Source organism: Toxorhynchites rutilus, chromosome 1 (genome assembly GCF_029784135.1).
Source record: "Toxorhynchites rutilus septentrionalis strain SRP chromosome 1, ASM2978413v1, whole genome shotgun sequence".
NCBI classification, from domain to species: domain Eukaryota; kingdom Metazoa; phylum Arthropoda; class Insecta; order Diptera; family Culicidae; genus Toxorhynchites; species Toxorhynchites rutilus.
The window spans coordinates 167,750,242-167,768,830 of record NC_073744.1 but is presented as its reverse complement, the minus strand read 5'-3'; the positions used below and the strand labels follow the sequence as shown (position 1 = coordinate 167,768,830).

Here is an 18,589-nt window from a genome sequence, read left to right as displayed (position 1 = left end):
AAAAATAAAAAATTGAAAATTGAACACGAAAGAAGAAATTTACAATTGTGTAAAATAGAACATTGTGATAAAGTTGTAAATTAAAAAAAAAAAGAGTTTTAATTCTTCCAATTGCTGGAAATGTTGGAAAAATGAAAACTTGGATAACTATAAAGTTGAACAATTGCAAAATTGAAAATTACAAACATTTACAATTATGGTAATTATAGGATACGAAAATTGAGAAAAAAAGCATTCAAAATGGTCATATTAATTATTTAGATTTGAACACAATTGAAAAAAAAAATTGAAATATACCATTCAAAAAAAATTTGTGAAAAAGAAAAATTGAAAAATTTGAAAAACAAAATATTCAAAATTGGAAAGTTGATAAAGATTGAAAACTTCAATAATTGAAAAATTTAACAATTGAAAAAATAACAAACAACTGAAAATCGAAACTGAAAAATAGGAAAAAATGTTCAAATTGCAAATTTGAACAATTATGAAATTGAACAATTTTGAACTTGAACACACAATTGAAAACCGAAAATTAAATTTCACAATCGTAAAAAAATGTAGGATAAAAAAAAATTGTAAATTTTAATACAATTGAGGGGCTTAGAATGAAAGGGGTGTAAGTGATTTGATCGATTTCTCTACATCGACTCTCTCTTTTGGTCCTAGCCTAGCTGCAAATACATTCCCAGCTGTATTTGACAATGTGGAAGATAGGTCAGAACCTCACCTATCAGATTCTATAGCAAACTTAAATTGGAACGTTTTTGCAATTGAGTTATTAACTAAAGAAAATGTTGATGAAGAGAAATCGATCAAGTCACTTACACCCCTTGCATTCTAAGCCCCTCAATTAAAAAAGGGTAATTTCTACCACAATTGTAGATGTTTACAATTTTAAATTTTACAATTTTCGATTGTTGAACTTTCAAATTAACGAAGTTAGAAATTTTCAATTATACAATTTTACTACAATTGTAAATTACCACTTTGCAATTTTATTTTATTTTTTTCGATTTTTATATTCTTTTATTTTTAAGATAAGACAAAAAATACAGAAAAAATGGAGTTCACATTTTTTTAAACAATTGTTAAAATTAGACACAACTAATAATCGAAAATTCAAATTCAAATTGAAATATTGAACAATTGTAAAACTAAACACACAATTAGACATTGGGATTGAAAAAAAATGAAAGTTTAAAAATTGTAAATTGAAAAAAATCAAAATAAAAAAATTGGAAAATTTTAAAATTTAAATTTTGAAAATTGAAAATTTAAAGTGTTATAATGACTCAATAAGTAAATAGCTAAGGAACCAAATAATTTAAGAATTTATTGATTCAAATCAAAAATTTATATCCTATTTTTAGATTGAAATCAATCCAGGGGTAATCATTTGGACCCCTTTAGATCCATTCGCATTTTTACCTAAAATTCTGTTTTCCATCATACGCTCTTCTTCTATATGCCTCTTTTGTTTAATTCGAGTATTCACTTTCCCCATCATTTCATTCTAATTAATATTTAATTACTTTTAATTATTTCATTCTATAAAATTAAATCACTGAAAATTCTCACAAAATAGCAAAAAATATAGAAAATAGAATAGAAAAATGGAAAAGATTAAAATTTTGGAAATTAGACACATAATTGAAAATAGAAATATGAAATTTACAATTGTGATAAAATCGTAAAATGGAACACTGTGGTAAAGTTGTAAATTGAAAATTTTTATAAATTTAAAAAAGTGAGAATTGTGAAAATTGAATAATTATAAAGTTGAACTATTGTGAAATGGAAAATTGCAAATATTTACAATTATGGTAATTACATGATAGAAATATTGAGAAAAAATGAAAAGTTTAAAAATAGTTTTATAAATTTTTAAATTTGTACACAAATCAAAAAATCGAAACATGAAATTCACAATTGAAGTAAAATTGGAAAATTTAAGAAATTAAAATTTAGAAAAAAATCGGAAATTGAAAAATTCTAAAATTGAAAATTTCAATACAATTAATGAAATTTTCAATTTCAAAATTTGAACTATTATAAAATTGAAAACTGAAAAAGATTAAAATTTAAAAATTGTAAATTTGAACAATTGTAAAATTGAACAGTTTTGAACTTGAACACACAATTGAAATTGAATTTCACAATTGTGAAACATTTGTAGCATAGAAAAAAATAAAAAATGGCAAATTTGAACACAATTAAGAAATGATCATTTTTACCACAATTGGTGAATGTTCACAGCTTTCAATTTATAATTTTACAATTGTATCAAAGTTTTGAATTTTTCGATTATACAATTTTATTACGAATGTAAAATATCACCTTCCACTTTTTTAAGAGTTTTTTTTTTAATTTTTCAATTCTATTATTTTTTAAGGTAAGGAAAAAAAACAGAAAAAACATGAGTTTAAAAATTATTTAAATAATTGTTAAAATTGAACAAAGCTGTTAATCGAAAGTTAAAATCCAAATTCAAATAAAAAACGGGAATATTGAATAATTGTAAAATTGCACAATTGTAAAACTAAAAAAACGTAATTTAAAAACAAGCTTTAAAATTGTAAATTTGAACAATTGGAAACTTGAACAAACAATTGAAAATAAAAAATTTACAATTGTGGTAAAATTGAAAAAAAAACTGAAAAAGTTAAAAAAAAAAATTAAAAAAATTCAAATTGAAAAATTGAAATTTTTTGACCTTTTATTTGAAATTTTTAAACCAGGTGTAATAAACCGAAAATCAATAATTCTGATTGGAGGAGGCTGGATTAAATGACTATTAAAACTGAAAGAAATTGTGAAGTTTTTTCATTCACTTCCGTTTCTTTAAATAAATACCAATAACGCCTAAAAAGTCCACAATAGCGATATTACACGAACATGAACGGCCCGCGACACCGTGCGCGAGTATACTAGTTATGAATTTGCGCGCGAGTACAGAAGGGTTAATATTTGTAAAATGGAAACGCTATGAAATTGTAAATCGAAATTTGAAATTTCCAATTGTAGTAAAATTATAAAATTGAAAAAAATGTTGAAAAAAAATTGAGTTTGAAACATCGAAAAATGGAATAATGAAAATTTAAAAACATAAATAATTATAAATTTTAAAAATGTAAAATTATAAAATTGAGAATTGTAAACATTTACAATTGTGTTAAGCTGTAGGATAGAAAAACTGAAAAAATGAAAACATGAATGATTATTTTGATATTCATGAGAATTTAACGCAATTGGAAATCGAAGTTTAAATTCACAATTGTGGTAAAATTGTAAAGAAAGGAAAATTCAAAAACCTGATTAAATTACACAAAAAATTTGAAGTTTAAAAACTGTACATTATGAAAACAATTTAGAATCAAAATTTGAAGCTTACGATTGCCGAACAATCAAATTAAAGTAAAGAATTTTAAAAATTGAAAATTCTAAAGTTTTAAAATTGAGCAAAAAATTTAAATTGAAAATTAAAAATTTACAAAGGTAGACAAATTGAAAATTCGAATAATCGCAAAACTGAACAAATGTGAAATCAAACACAATTAAAAGTCGAAGTTTAAAATTAAACATTATACTAAAATTGTAAAATTGAAAAATTGAAAAAGAGTTCATATTTAAAATTTACAAGTGTGGTAAAATTGATAAATTCAAAAAATGGAGAATTTTAAAAATATAAAAATAATAACTAAAAAAATTAAATTGGAAAGCTCACAAAAATTTAAGTTTTTAATAAGTAGAAATCTAAATTTCCAATTTTTTAAATTCTCTAAATTTGAAAATAAGAGAAAAAGAGAAAAACATAAAGGGAAAAACAAAAGGGCTTTTCCTTTCTTTTTCTTCTTTGTTGTTTTCTTCTTTCAATTAGCAGAAACGGAAAGAGAGGCAGAAGGAGAAAAAGTAAAAAAAGGTAAAAAAAGGAAGAGAAACAAGATAGAAAAAAAGAGAAAAAAGAGGGAAAGAGAGAAAGAGAAAGAGAAACAGAAAGAGAAAGAGAAACAAAAAGAGAAAGAAAGAGAGAAAGAAGGACAAAAGAAAAGGGACAAAAATAGAAAGAGAGAAAGGGGAACAGAAAGAGCAAGAAAGAAAAATGAAAAAGAGAGATAGAGAGACAGACGGGTAGAGGAGAAAGAGCAACAGCAGGGAAAAGAGAGAAAAGAAAAAAAGGAAAGAGAGACAGCAAAGAATAAAAGAGACTGGTGGAGGCGATCTGGCGTAGTGGTAACATCCATGCCTCTCACGCTAAAGGTCACGAGTTCAATTCTCACTCCCGACATTCTTCCAAAAAAATGGAAGTAAAAAGTGACGAACCAGCCAAATGAGTTGAAAATCACTATAATACAGATAAAAAAAAATAATAAAAGAGACTGAAAGGAGAAGAAAATGTGTAAAAAAAATAGATACACTTCTTTAATCAGGGTGAATATTACACATTGATCGGAACTATTTTTGTGCCATTTCGATTATTCAAAAGAACAAACTAGAGTATCCTAGACACGTATTTCTCGTTTTGCCTTGAGGGTGCCCTATTCTGTATTATGGGTAAATAAGAATGCGGTGTTTTTGCAGAATATACCCATTTCTGAATAGATTGTTAGAGAGAGTTCAAATCGATTGGTGCAAAAATTTCGTATACCCATTAAAAAGTGACTGAGCAATAAGCGCTTGAAAATGTCCTAAAATTTAAAAAAAGCCCAATCAGAATAATCTTTGTTTCGGTTGATCCTTTCTCCATGGAATTGATGAATTGTTCAAAATAGATAATTAAATTCAAATATATCAAGTCGTTTTTCGAATTATTATAGATTGTACGCTTAGCTTTTCAATTGGTATTAAATCAAATTTTCGAGAATTTGATCTTCAACAATTGTATCTAACCAAGTCTGTGAATCAATTAATTCACGTTTTCCACAGCCAATATCATTATTTTCCAGCTGTATTTGCACATGTAAATTTGCAAACATATTAACTCACTCGAATGGTGGAAACCCATATTCTTAGAACCCAAATGGATCTCCGTTCGCGTTTACAGGCGCAACAGTTGTCCAGATGTTGTTCGCTTGACGACGAAACACTACACACTCAAGAGTAGGCTCAAATGAGTCACGCTAACAAAATGCATCCCATCTGTGCGCATCACCATCGTAACCAAATCTGGCTCGTCAATGTCACAGAACACACACACACACGCACATTGTCAGCCGCTCTGCCCATAAATCAATTGACACATTCAAAACAGGAAGATACCATCCTTGACTTCAAACTGTGAATTGTGAACTGAACTTTTTAGAGGCTACTTATAGCGTGAAAGTGTTTTATCGCTCATACTATTGTGACGAACTTCTCGTTAAAAGTCATATTTACAACATCATACAGTGCTGCTTCCTTTTAGTTACTATTGGAATCTAGTTTCCAGTGTTCGGGTTTGGAGAAAAAAAAAGTTTGGGGAAGATATCCATCTGGTTCGTGGTAATGGATTATATGCAGGTTATTACTTTGGGAATCCATATATACAATGCAATTGCAATTGTTGCCACTTTTCTCCCATTTTACGAACGCGCCATGGAAACCTTTTTTCATCTTATGACGTTTCTTCTGTTATTGTTCAAAGATGCTGCTGCTGATGGCTCCCTTCGCATCTTCCGCCGCTAATTGCACGCAATGGCAATGAAAGTGAAATTTGATGCTCACGCGAGATGAGCTCCGACATCATTATCATCAGGGCATCAACATCACTCACGAGATAACAAACAAACAAAAAAAACACCCGTGGGGTGTGGTGAACCTCTTAAATTTTACCATCGCTGTATAACCAATATTAATCTAACTTAGTTGAACCTTTGTGCGAAGTGTGGTGTCATTGGCATTTGGTTCAAATGGAATAACGGCGTTGAGTTGATTGTGTGTACCTTTCCTTTTCGTAATAAGGCGGATTTCATAACGCTTAACAGATCTTTTGCCCACTCGGCAGCCCTCGAAAAATACATCGCAACAGTATTACTCTCCATCTTCTCATCTTCTCCATCGGTTTTGGTTTTTCAATTCGTACCCCCAATATGTTCCAGTTTTTTGTCCTTAGCCTTGCATTTAGGATTTCAATAATAGTTAATTTAGGCCAAATGCACATGAATTTTCAGCCTCTCAGCTGCTGCTTTCATTCATTTCAGACTAGCTAATGAATCACTAAGGGGTGGGGCTTGCGATGCGCTTCGCTTTAGGGACATAGGGAACACTAGCGATCTGCACAAATGTATGCGAATCGTTTTTTCTGGCTTGGTTACAAGAGTCTATACAGCTGGCTTGTATCGTCAGTAATAATGATGGTTTTGAATTGTAAAAGATTCAAACTTCCTTAATTCATTCGCATCTAGCATTGAAAAAGCAAATTTGGAAAACTTGAACCAGGGTCAAATGCACTCTCCAAGATGTGTGCATCGATAGAATAGTAATACTCTTACGCCAAAAATAGCTACTGTGTAATATATTGGGTTGGGGAAAAAGAAATGTCGTATATTGTCAATATATGGCAACACTTAGGCCGTCTACACATTAGGCAACAGCAACCCGATCTATGTTGGCGATGTCAATCGCATCGCCAACTCAGCTCTGCACATTGAGACAACTCGAACGCGATGAATTCGTTAAGTTTTTATCCGTCATCATAAACTGCCTAATCGCTGGCAGAGATGCCATTTATTTAACTGCCGAAAAAATCATACGGAGAGCAAATTATGAAAAATTGGTTTGAAAAAAACTACTTTACTTGGGATTTTTCTTGACACCAGGCAAAGAAAAAATAAATAAAAACTTAATTTCACAAATCATCGAATCAAATTGAATGCATACGCGGCTTCTTAAAACTACAATAGAATCAAAAGGGCACATTTGAAATACAATTTACACTATAGCAGAAAAAAAATCTGCTTATCTGGCATTCCTGGATGTACTTTTTTCGAAGGTGTTTCATCTCATATATCAAACAATAATACCATTTTTATTTAAAAAATGTACCGTTGTGTTAATATTCCTTCGTGTGTACAATAGATTTCAGAATTTCTTTTGGGTTCTGCTTTTTTTCTAAATTCGAAATATTTCTAAAAAATGGATGTATATATTTATTTTTCGTTGGAGTAATACCACAAACCAGCAAACAATATTTACAAACATAAAAAAATCCTTGAAATAAGAATACAGCCGAAAAGAATTATATAAAGAAAACAGAAAAATTTTCAACAATTCTTCTAAAGAATGATTTATGTATACACTAACGCTAAATATGAAAAATTCTCCCAGGGGTCACATATTCGCAGACCGCACCTTCGCACATGGTACAATCGAGAATCAGGGATGATAACGGTTTCCCGGGAAATCTGACCAGAATTATCCAATCTTAGGCTATCTGTTGGTATTTGTTGAATCATTATTATAACCGACGGCATCAAGCTAAAGGTGACATATTTACCTAACATACTTATTTCGGCTCGCTGATAACAACAGACAGCAAAAATTGCTGTTAACTTGGAAAAAACACATCCAGCGGATTCTGTGCTTCTTGCTCAATCTCCAATATTATACGCATCCTTGACCAATTCAGCACTCTTCCCGGACGGTATATCAAGAGAACTTGCATATTGATGGCATTTCCTAACGTCAAACGAATATATATTATATATAAACTAAACCAAAGTAGCAAAATACTTACATCTCGTTCGTTCATAGAAACAGATGCGCCAATATTGTAAACACTGTTTTGCATCACCACTGACAGATATTGAAATTCAATGAACGCAGAAATCAGAAAAAACGTCAACAGCAATTGAACGAAAAGGTTGCCGACACAAATCGCGCGCGACTCGACATGCTGAGTTGAATCGAAAAAGTTGGTCCGACCAAAGTTGCCAGTTGCCTAGTGTGTATGCTCCCATTTGATTACACATGTTCTCAACTTTTTTGACAGATTCGTTAAGTTGCTTTCCAACTTAGGTTGCCTAGTGTGTAGATGGCCTTAAACATATCTTGTGTTGTACTTATCGTCATACTATACGCTTATTTAAAGACGACAATCTGTGCTACAAGTGTCGTTTTGACAGTGTTGTGATTGTCCTTTTCAGTCTCAGGATATAGCGCGTCAAAGATGGAGTCCACCAAGCAAGAAATTCGCCATATTTTACGTTTTTACTACCGGCGAGGTAAAACTGCAACGACGGCGGCCGAAAAAATTCGTGTAGTTTATGGACCCGATACTGTAACGATTCGCACAGCAGAGCGTTGGTTTGATCGATTTCGTTCTGGTGTAGTGGCTGTCGAAGATACACCCCGTACTGGTAGGCCAATCGTCGTGGAAACCGATAACATCGTTGAAATCATCCAAGTAAACCGGCATGTGAGCACTCGCTCGATTGGCCAGGAACTGGGTATAGACCATAAAACCGTTTGGAACCATTTGCAGAAGATTGGATTCCAAAAAAGCTGGATGTATGGGTGCCACACGAGTTGACGCAAAAAATCTTTTAGACCGAAACAACGCCTGCGATGCACTGCTGAAACGGAACGAACTCGACCCATTTTTGAAGAAGATGGTGACTGGTGATGAAAAGTGGATCACGTACGACAACCTAAAGCGAAAAAAGTCGTGGTCGGAGCGCGGTGAGCCGGCCCAAACCATCGCCAAGCCCGGATTGACGGCCAGGAAGGTTTTGCTGTGTGTTTGGTGGGATTGGAAGGGAATCATCCACTATGAGCTGCTCAACTATGGCCAGACCCTCAACTCGGTTCTCTACTGTGAGCAGCTTGACCGTTTGAATCAGGCGATTGACCAGAGGCGGCCAGAAATGATCAATAGGAATGGTGTTGTTTTCCACCAGGACAACGCTCGGCCTCACACATCTTTGATGGTCCAGGCAAAACGCTCTTGGTGATACTAGGTTGGCCTCAAAAGAGGCTTGCGAAAACTGGCTGTCTGAGTTTTTTGCAAATAAGGAGGGAGGGTTTTATAAGGGGGGGATAATGAAGTTGCCTTCTAAATGGCAACAAGTTTGCGAGCAAAACGGCGCATATTTGACTAAAATTGGATAAGTTTAAGTATGTTAAAGAAAGCGTCAAATTTCGATCAGAAATACGACATTTCTTTTTCCCCAACCCTATATATAAAAACGGAGTGGTGTCTGTCTGTCTTTCTGTCTGTCTGATTCTCGGAAACTACTGAACCGATCGACATGAAAATTGGTATGTAGGGGTTTTTGGGGTCAGGGAAGGTGTTATGATAGTTCGAGACCCCTCCCCCTCTCTAAGGGGGGCTGCCATACAAATGAAACACAAATTTCTGCATATCTCGAGAATTAATCAAGCAAACGAAATAAAATTTGGCATGTGGAGGTCTTAGGATGCAATAAATGTTTCTTTGGTGGTTAGACACTCGATCCCCCTCTCAAAGAGGGGGGGGAGGGTCTGCCACACAAATGAAATACAAATTTCTGCATGGAAATGAAACATAAATTTCTGCATAACTCGAGAACCAATCAATCAAATGGAACCAAATTTAGCATATGGAGGTTTTTGAATAGAAGAAATGTTTCTATGATGGTATTACACCCCTTCCTCCTCTGAAATGGAGAGGGGGTCCCGTAAACATAATACACATATTTCAACCAAACATGACAATTGATTGTAAAAAAACGCACTCCAACATCTTCTTCTATCTATATAAATAAAAATAGATCACCGAATGGTTAATAAGAGCAAATTTCGAGAAAGGAATTGTCCGATTTAGGGCTGTCTTTATTCTATCATATTTTCTGTATCAAACATTTATTTCATGTAACGGAGAAACATGTTACTTGCAAGTGGTTGAAAAATCTTGAACGAGAATTGTGTCTGAAAATAACCCGATATTATAATGACGAGTCTACAAAAACTCGTCATTATAATAATATCAGAAGTACTAGGAATTGTATAGTAAAAGATAATTTTGATGGGTAGATTAGAAAATCAATCAATGAATAGTTCTGCGATTGGGCCTACGAACGTGCGCTTAGTAGAAAAAAAAACGTGAATGTGTGTGCCGGGTCAGTTTGTAAATAAATTTTATGGTGGCCAAATGGAAGAAAAGGCTCTATTGTATCCAAAAACCACATTAATTTCGCGAAAAAGTACCATTTTGAGTAATGGGACACTTTTTAATGGCCAACAAAGCTTAAGTGTTCGGAATTTGAGACAAAACGGTATGTTCCCGAAAAACACAATCGAAATGAAATAATCGGCAGTGTGTGTGTATGTCAGCGACATATCTTGAAGATGAAGAACTATCGCGATGTATACTGAATGCACCAAACGCATTAGTAAAAGGGCTATAAGGTCGGCTTGTGTATTGTTCTCGCAAGGACAACAATGAATCATTAATCAACCACCATCGGTTGCTTTGACGAAATAACGCAAAATCAGAGGCGTTTCGTCCGCCTGTTCAAACTGTTCATAGGACAGGTAGACAATCTCAGAATAAAATGTATATTATTTCACAATTGTAACATGTAATTATCGAAGCTAATTTATTTTTGTGATTTCCATGTTATCCCGAATATCTTTATTATATTTTCTATTTTGGTGGAACTCAAACCCACCGTGAAGAGTATAATATAAATAAAAACATTTGAATACACCCCAACCCGCGCGCAACGCTACGAAATAAGCAGTAATGACTCCCGGGTTCGAAGCATTCATCTGAACCAGCCGTCCAAACCAAACACAGGGCAAATACAGTCAATTACGTATGAAACGATCACTATTACTAATGCACCGCCTTGCATAAAAATGACGTTTTCGGTTCAATATTTCTGTTGAACAAAACCGATGCAAACGATGGAAAATACACACCACCATTCTTCAGTGTTTGTTTGTAGTTGTCATCGTTTCCCTTTCTGTTTCTCTTCCTATTCCTGACGTCAATAAAATTTGAGAGAGGGCACGAGACCGCGAGAGTACACAGCACCAAACACCACGAGCGTGCATGATACAAATAAAAGAACGAACCAATTCATTCATGATTTCTGTGGATGTGTGGTATTCTTCGTTGATGTGTGTTTTCAATTCGAGCGTTTTTATCGATTTTGTTCATTCGGCAACTTGAACCCGGTACATATAGTACACGTATGTATGATATATTCACTGTCGCGCACACGTATTGAACTTGGTTTCACTCGTGCACAAACAACAAGAAAACGTCAAGGTTTTTCAATACGATCTCATCTCTTGCGGCATTTTTCTCGCAGTCGTCAAAACGCAGCGAGACATTGAAACAATTCATGGAGACCAAAATACCAAATGTTTGCAAAAATAGATGATTTGAATTATGCACCATGGGGGTCTCCATAGCCACAATGGTTGCGCATTCGCTTAGTAAGCGATCGATCGTGAGTTCAAAACTCAGGGCCCTCATTGACCATCTTTGTGTTGTTACAGAATAGCTACGTCCACGCAACAATCATCAGCGATGGAGATCGATCCACGGTCGAAATAAGATCGATTCATCCATACAACTGCTCTGCTCTGCAAGACACAGCGGGCTTGCTGTTCTATAAATAACTCAACAATGATCAATCAACTGTCTCCGCTGTCCGGTGATCTAGCTGGATAACGGAAGAACAGAAAGAATACTCTTACGCCTAAATGGCTACTGTGTGAATGTACCATATGTAATGGTATAGAAGGAATACTGGCGAATGGCAACTGTGTGTAATGTGCTAATTATAGATATGATAACCATGTGACATGTACACGATTAAAATTCGGCTCTGTTACAGCAAAAATGCTAATGAACCTCAAATAAATAAATGGGATAAAAAAAAATTATGCACCTATCAATGTTTGGGTGAGATTTACCTTGGCGACAGTGTATTTGATGCTGTAACTGTTACTACAACCAGAGGCCCTAATGCATTCATGCTTGAGTTCAACACTATATACTTGCTAAAACTTTTTTCGAATATTTTTGCACATACGGATGTTCTTTATCAAATTTTGTAAAAAAGGAATTAGACGTAGTAGAATTTGTGCGTATCGTCAAGGCATGCCTTGCTTCTATAGAGGAATTCAAGGCAGATCACCATTCCGATAGTACGCTCAAAGATGCAATTGATGTATCTGGCGAAACTATGATTGACAGTAACGTCATCAATTGTCGTCCTTTATATGAATCGATTACAGACAAAATTATTGACGAAATGACGAAACGTTTCAAGGAACTAGATGAATACAAATTCGTCGCATTGTTGAATCACAAAAAATTTGCCGACTTCGATGTCGCATTACCTACTGGGAATTTGAAAATGCTTATTTCATACCACTCGAAACTCTATGAAGCGAAGCTTTGTAATAAGCTGACGGTTCTTTTTAAATTATTGTCATTATTCCGATTAACGTTGGACAAAACCTGCATCAAACCATCTCCGAAACGGCTGGTCATAATTATACTGACATTGCCTAATACAACGGCATCCGTTGAATGAACTTTTTTTGTTGTTCGACGGATCAAGAATTATTTGCGGTCGAGATCTGACCAGAAACGGTTATTCGGAATTATGATGATGACTGTAGAAAAAGATTACCTTTATGACATAGGGCAGATGTCTTTATTTTATGAGGAATTCATTGATAAGTTTGCGCTCATAGTTGACCGTAGGATTCTTTTGTTATACAGGCAAATCTGTTTTTGTGCGGGTGATAGGGGGCGCACAAAAAAAACGGGTTCGCTAAACAATTTGAAAAAAAAACTTTTTGTTATGTGATGGATAGGGACCGCATGAAAAAAATTCCCTAAGAAAGTAACCCAAATCCTAATGATTCCATTCGTGATCAACATTCGATTTCCTTTTTTCACTTTCATAAGCGATCTACTCACTTGCACAGGTCATAAAATCAACTCTTTGCTCCTGTCAATAAGCTCCTACTGACATCTTGAAACAAACAAAACAAAACATGACAATGGGAATTAACTGACGCAGTCCCAATGTAGAGCGAAAGAATACATATCAGATATAGAAAAAAATGAGCGATTACTTCATTTTATTTCAAATACCACACAAAAAATCGCATAAAAAACCGCACAGAAACTGGTTTTACTGTATATATAAATGTTGAGAAATAAAAATGTTAAAATCTGTCATCGCCATACTGTTGTTTTAATGTTGCAAATGAAATTGAACAGGTAGCTCAGTTGGTCACGCGTCGCGTCTGCGCAAAATTTATAGGGTTTTCCAACTTTAAATTCCGAAAGTAAATTGAAATAAAACACACTTAGAATTCGAATTTCGATGAAACTTTTATTTCAAATTAAAGTTTGGTTTATAGACCGTTCAAGAAAGTATGGGCACACTTGGAAACGACTCTAACATGCGTATTTTACGTTTTATGAAGAAACTTTATTCAGCAAATATGTTCTCTATTATCTCTAGATACAAAAAATAATAACAAAATCTTCATTTGATTAATCATATCCAAGATGGCGAACTTTTCCTCGTATTTTCCCCGATGCCGAAGGTTTGGTAGTAAATACTTCTTGTATCTTTTTGTCGGGTTTTGAGCATACTGGACCACGGTTTCCGGCCAGTTTTCGGCAGATCCAGAAAGGAATTCTCCTCACCATACTTACGGATCGCAGTTCGAACAGCTTTAACGCTTACGCCTTTCTGTTTCGCCAGTTTTCTCAGGGACAATCCAAGAACTGTAGTCCATTTGTGCACAATTGTTTTACGATGTTCTGCGGAAAGTCCTCGCATTTTGAAAGGATGTGATAAAAATCGACTGTGTTTGACCCAAAATGAAGCAGAGAGTTTGAACAAACGGACGTATCCAAACACAGTCACAGAAAACTATTTACAATTGAACGGCAGCGATCTTCCAGTGTGCCCATACTTTCTGGAACGGTCTATATGCCATTATGTGTGAAATACAACGTCATTCAAATGTCCACCTAGGGCTTCCTCGCACACCTTGATCCGGAACAGGTAATTTTCGATGACTTTTCGGCACATATGGGGCGGTATCTCGGTCATAACTTCACGAATGTTGTCTTTCAAATGTTCAAGAGTTTGCGGAGAGATAGCATAGACACGGTCTTTCGCATAACCCCACAAAAAAAAGTCTAGCGGGTTCAAATCGCATGATCTGGACGGCCAATTGGCATCACCAAAACGCGAAATTATGCGTCCCTCAAATTTCGTTCGCAATATGGCCATGTTCGGTCGTGTTGTGTGGCACGTGGCGCCGTCCTACTGAAACCACATGTCATCCGTATCCATATCTTCAATTTGTGGCAAAAAAAATCGGTTAACATGCGGCCATAGCGCTCACCATTCACAGTTACCGTCTCGCCGTCCTCATTTTCAAAGAAATACGGCCCGATGACTCCACCAGACCATAATGCGCACCAAACAGTGACTTTTGGTGGATGCAATGGCCTCTCAACAATCACGTGTGGATTTTCTGAGCCCCAATATACGGAAATTTTGGGTGTTCACATAGCCGCCGAGTTCGAAATGTGCCTCATCGCTGAAGAAAATTTGATGCGAAAATTCAGCATTTTGCTGCTGTTGTTCGTTCACCCAATCGACGTATGCCCGACGCATTCCATGGTCACCACGCTCTAATTTTTGTACCAGTTGGACTTTATATGGATGTAGGTGCAAGTCCAAATGCAAAATTCGCCACAATGATGTGTTTGACAAGCCCAATTGCTGAGCACGCCGTGGAATCGAAACATTCGGGTCATCCTCCATACTGGCAGCAATAGCAGCAATATTTTCGGCCGAACGCACATTACGATGATGCACAGGTTTCACAATATCCGCTACGGATCCAGTTTGTTCGAATCTACGCACTACATTAGCGATTGTGTGCTCTGTAGACCGTCCATGACGACCAAAATCCGTCCGTAATGCTCGAAAAACATTTGCCGATTTTTCATCATTTTTATAGTATAATTTAACAAAATTAACACGTTGTGCGATGCTAAAACGATCCATATTGTAAAATGGCAGACATTCAACTAACGATATGACGCTTTGGTTGACAGCTATGTCAAACGGTTGTCAGCGCAGGGCTGTATACTTTCGGAAGCCCGAAATGGAAAACCCTGTACTATTTTCAGTGATAAAATAAATATTGATGTATTAACAAGACGATATGAAATCGATAAACCTTTACTGTATAACCGGAGAGGATCAAACAGCAAAATTTTTTGATGATTGATAAAAAATTTTTGATGATTGAAAAAAAAACTTCAAAGAGTTCCATCACAACCGCAAGTCCCGTTTATTTGTATCCCGTCCGTCACATCGAACAACGCTTCATCCAGACCGTTACTAATCACTAAATTGCAGAACAATCATCCATCCTGAACATTTATTGTAGTGTTTTTTTTCTGGCACCCCATCATACGGTTCACTGTACGAAGCGGCGGCCTCTGCAATTATGAAAACCCTTCTCAAAGTAGCATTTCCGTTCGTTGCTGCGTTTTCAATGTCACGGATCACTTCTTTCCAGCTCCCCTCACCCACCCCATCAGGTCGGCTTAATGACCACGGTCCAACCGAAACGAAGCAGATGTTGTGCTGTGCGTCACGTGTTCTCAGGAAGGACTAATAGTTGTGTTTTGAGGGTACGGAAACCGCTCCCAATAAGTCAATAAGTGCGGATTATTTGCAAGAAAACGCACACACACACAAACGGTACGCATTTCCGACCAATCCTAAGCCTCGCCAAGCAGCTAAATATATCCTATTGTCTAATGATTCGATTATTATCGTTCGCGTATTGATTATCGGTGCGTACCGAATTATTCGTAATTGGCTATAATAACTTCTCAATTTGCTTTCAAAGAAGCGCCACTTTTGGCCGGAGAAACAGCGAATACAAACGGACGGAGGTGAGCGTGTGAATTTATCGACAGCACATGGGTGAAAGCCTGGCGATTCTGCGGACATCTGAATGGCTCACGTGCGTCTGGATGATTCAGCACCCACTTCCAGCGAATATTCTGGACGATAATCCAATAACCCGGTTCCCACCGGAACACACATTCCCCGGACTGATTCAACGAAACTCGCGCGCGTGTAAAAAAAAACAAGAAAACACACAGAACAGACAAACAAATGAATCGAAACTGAAAGTAAATCGGCGCCCATCGAAGTTAAAATTGCAGCGTTCAGCAATTGAGTGAGCACACATACAATTGCACACATACAAAGTGTAGCAAGCGCAATTGTGGCGCTGCAAACAGTGACGTTTTCCCACGATTTAGCTGTTACCTGTGCGAACATACGAAGTCATACGGCATTCGTGTTTTGTAAGACGAGCGCGCTATGAACTTTGGAAGGAAGAGGTCTTTCCTTTTCGATGCACCTTTTTCGTGAGCCATCATCTGAAACACGAACATCGCTTTCGTGGAAAAGTTGGTGCATTTCGCTGAAATCATCGCGCGTATTAGTGAGTAGAATTTCGATTTCATCCTCATTTTTCAAAATTGAATGGAAACACAAAACTGGAGATAATTGAGGGCCCACACCATGGCTTACAAAGTGTTCGAAATTGGTTGAAGCTCGTCAGAACCAAAACGTTGTAGCACAGAGAGGAACGTTGATAATTACTTCTAGAGTTTCAAGGTTTCGATCCTCCCTCAGATCCATTAACGATCCTAGCTTTGTTTTCACCCACCTCCCAATTTGGGTCAAGCCGAACAAACCCCTATAAATACGAAGTGGACCAATCGAACGCAGGATCTCGGGATCAGAGAAACAGACGGGTGCGATTAACCCTCGACTAATCAATTGGGGTTCGTTTTTTTTTTCTGGACCCAATGAAAGCGACGAAAAACGAAACAAATTTTTTTTAAATGGACTTCGACGCGGCGCGGCTTTCGGTTTGTCGGTCGTTAAATTTCAGTAAAAAGCGGCAAACCAAAACAAATTGTAACAGAGGAGAGAAATATTGTCGCTTTGACTAGTAGTGAAGAGAAACAGCCACACGAGAAAAAAAACCATAAACATTTTAACATAGCAGTTAAGCGCATTCGGAAGAATTAGAAAACAAGTACGATGATGATGATCGCCGGGGCCGATGATGACGAAATATGTTTGTTACACCGACTGCAAAATAGACCGCGTAACGTTTTGGATATTTTTCACAATTGACATTCATTCGCACGGTTGATGTGGGGAAGAAGTATGAAAGCGTTTTAATTTCCTTCCCAGATCAATATTGTGTGTCGTTCAAAGGTGTATAAAATCAAATCAACTCAAAAACCATTAGACCTACAAAACTTTGATTAAAAAATTAAATATAGGAAAATGTTAAAATTTTTACAAAAAAAAAATTCAAAATCACCCTGGGGAAAAATATTTCAAAATCTGAGATCCATTTTTGTTAAAATATTTTTTTTTAATTTCACAAAAAAAACATTTATAAATAACTCCGCCTGCGAATGACAGATCTCTATGGTAGCATGTCCTAAAAACAACCTGAAACTATTGAGAACCAGAGCCGAGGGACCAAAGCCCCTAGAGAGGATGGTTGTAATAGCTGTTATCCATAGTTATTATGGAAAGAAAGAGATATGGGCACCTTACACGATCAACCGGATTGACAATAAGTGTCTTCAATATCGTGACAGCTAGGCTTTCAACATCTGATCTAAACTCAATCAATATTTTTCCACCTTACACGGTCAATATCGCCCTCAACCCGAGACAACGAAAATATCCGCGATGGCTAGTGGCGACATTTGAGTTTGGGATCCCAACTATTCTCTATCAGATTAGAAGGCTAAAAGGCAATTTTCAATTGGTAAAATTTTAATGAAAATATCTACTTGGTATTATTTAATATTAGTTGAAGCGCGTAGTCCTAACCTTAACCTATTTCCCCTGAATTTTCAGATATTCCTACTAAAATGTATTATTATAATATAACGTCAATTTCAGACATAATTTTTGTATGGGATTTTCGCACCACTTGCAGAAAAAAAAGTGATTTGCATTCACATAGAATACTAATTTGATTCGTAAAAGTTAATTTTCATTCATAATTTACACTTTGGAAATCGGTTTTTCTTCTCAAAAATACATCATAATACTCGTTTCACAAATACAGACTGTTCCTTTCAGTTTCAGAGATGCTAGATTATTTTAGTTTGCGATGCAATATATGCAAGTTATTTTATCTGCAAGCAAATGTTTTTATTCCATAAATGAGACTATGACAGTAGAACCCCGATTATCCGCGAGCGGGTGATCCGCCCTGCGGATTATTCGTGACTGCGAGTTCCATAGTAAATCAATAGGCCTTTCCGGAATTTGTTAGTGAGTGGTAGGCCCATACTCTTTTGTTGTGGTCATGGCTTTTACATTATTTAGCCACTGGTGTACACTGGTAGATGAATAGTTGATGTTGATGGATAGATTATTGATAGAACATAGTTTTAAGGTTGAAACATCTCTTTTCGTGTTTGCATTTTTTTTGTCCTTTAATGGGTCATCCACGATTTTCGTTAATCGCGGTGAGTTTGCCCGGCTATTTCGCAGATAATCGGGAT

The 18,589-nt window shown here is 35.7% G+C and overlaps 1 protein-coding gene and 1 long non-coding RNA gene across 2 annotated transcripts in view; both read right to left on the bottom strand.

Moving 5' to 3' along the window:
- Positions 1 to 18,589, bottom strand: part of LOC129774444 (partitioning defective 3 homolog) — a 237,060-nt gene that overhangs the window by 173,278 nt on the left and 45,193 nt on the right. The gene's annotated exons all lie outside the window — the stretch shown is intronic.
- On the bottom strand, positions 7,126 to 7,983 carry LOC129774626 (uncharacterized). The gene is made up of 3 exons (XR_008742739.1): positions 7,712 to 7,983; positions 7,472 to 7,653; positions 7,126 to 7,408 (listed from the first exon to the last, which is right to left on the bottom strand). It is a non-coding gene; the product is annotated as an uncharacterized LOC129774626 (long non-coding RNA).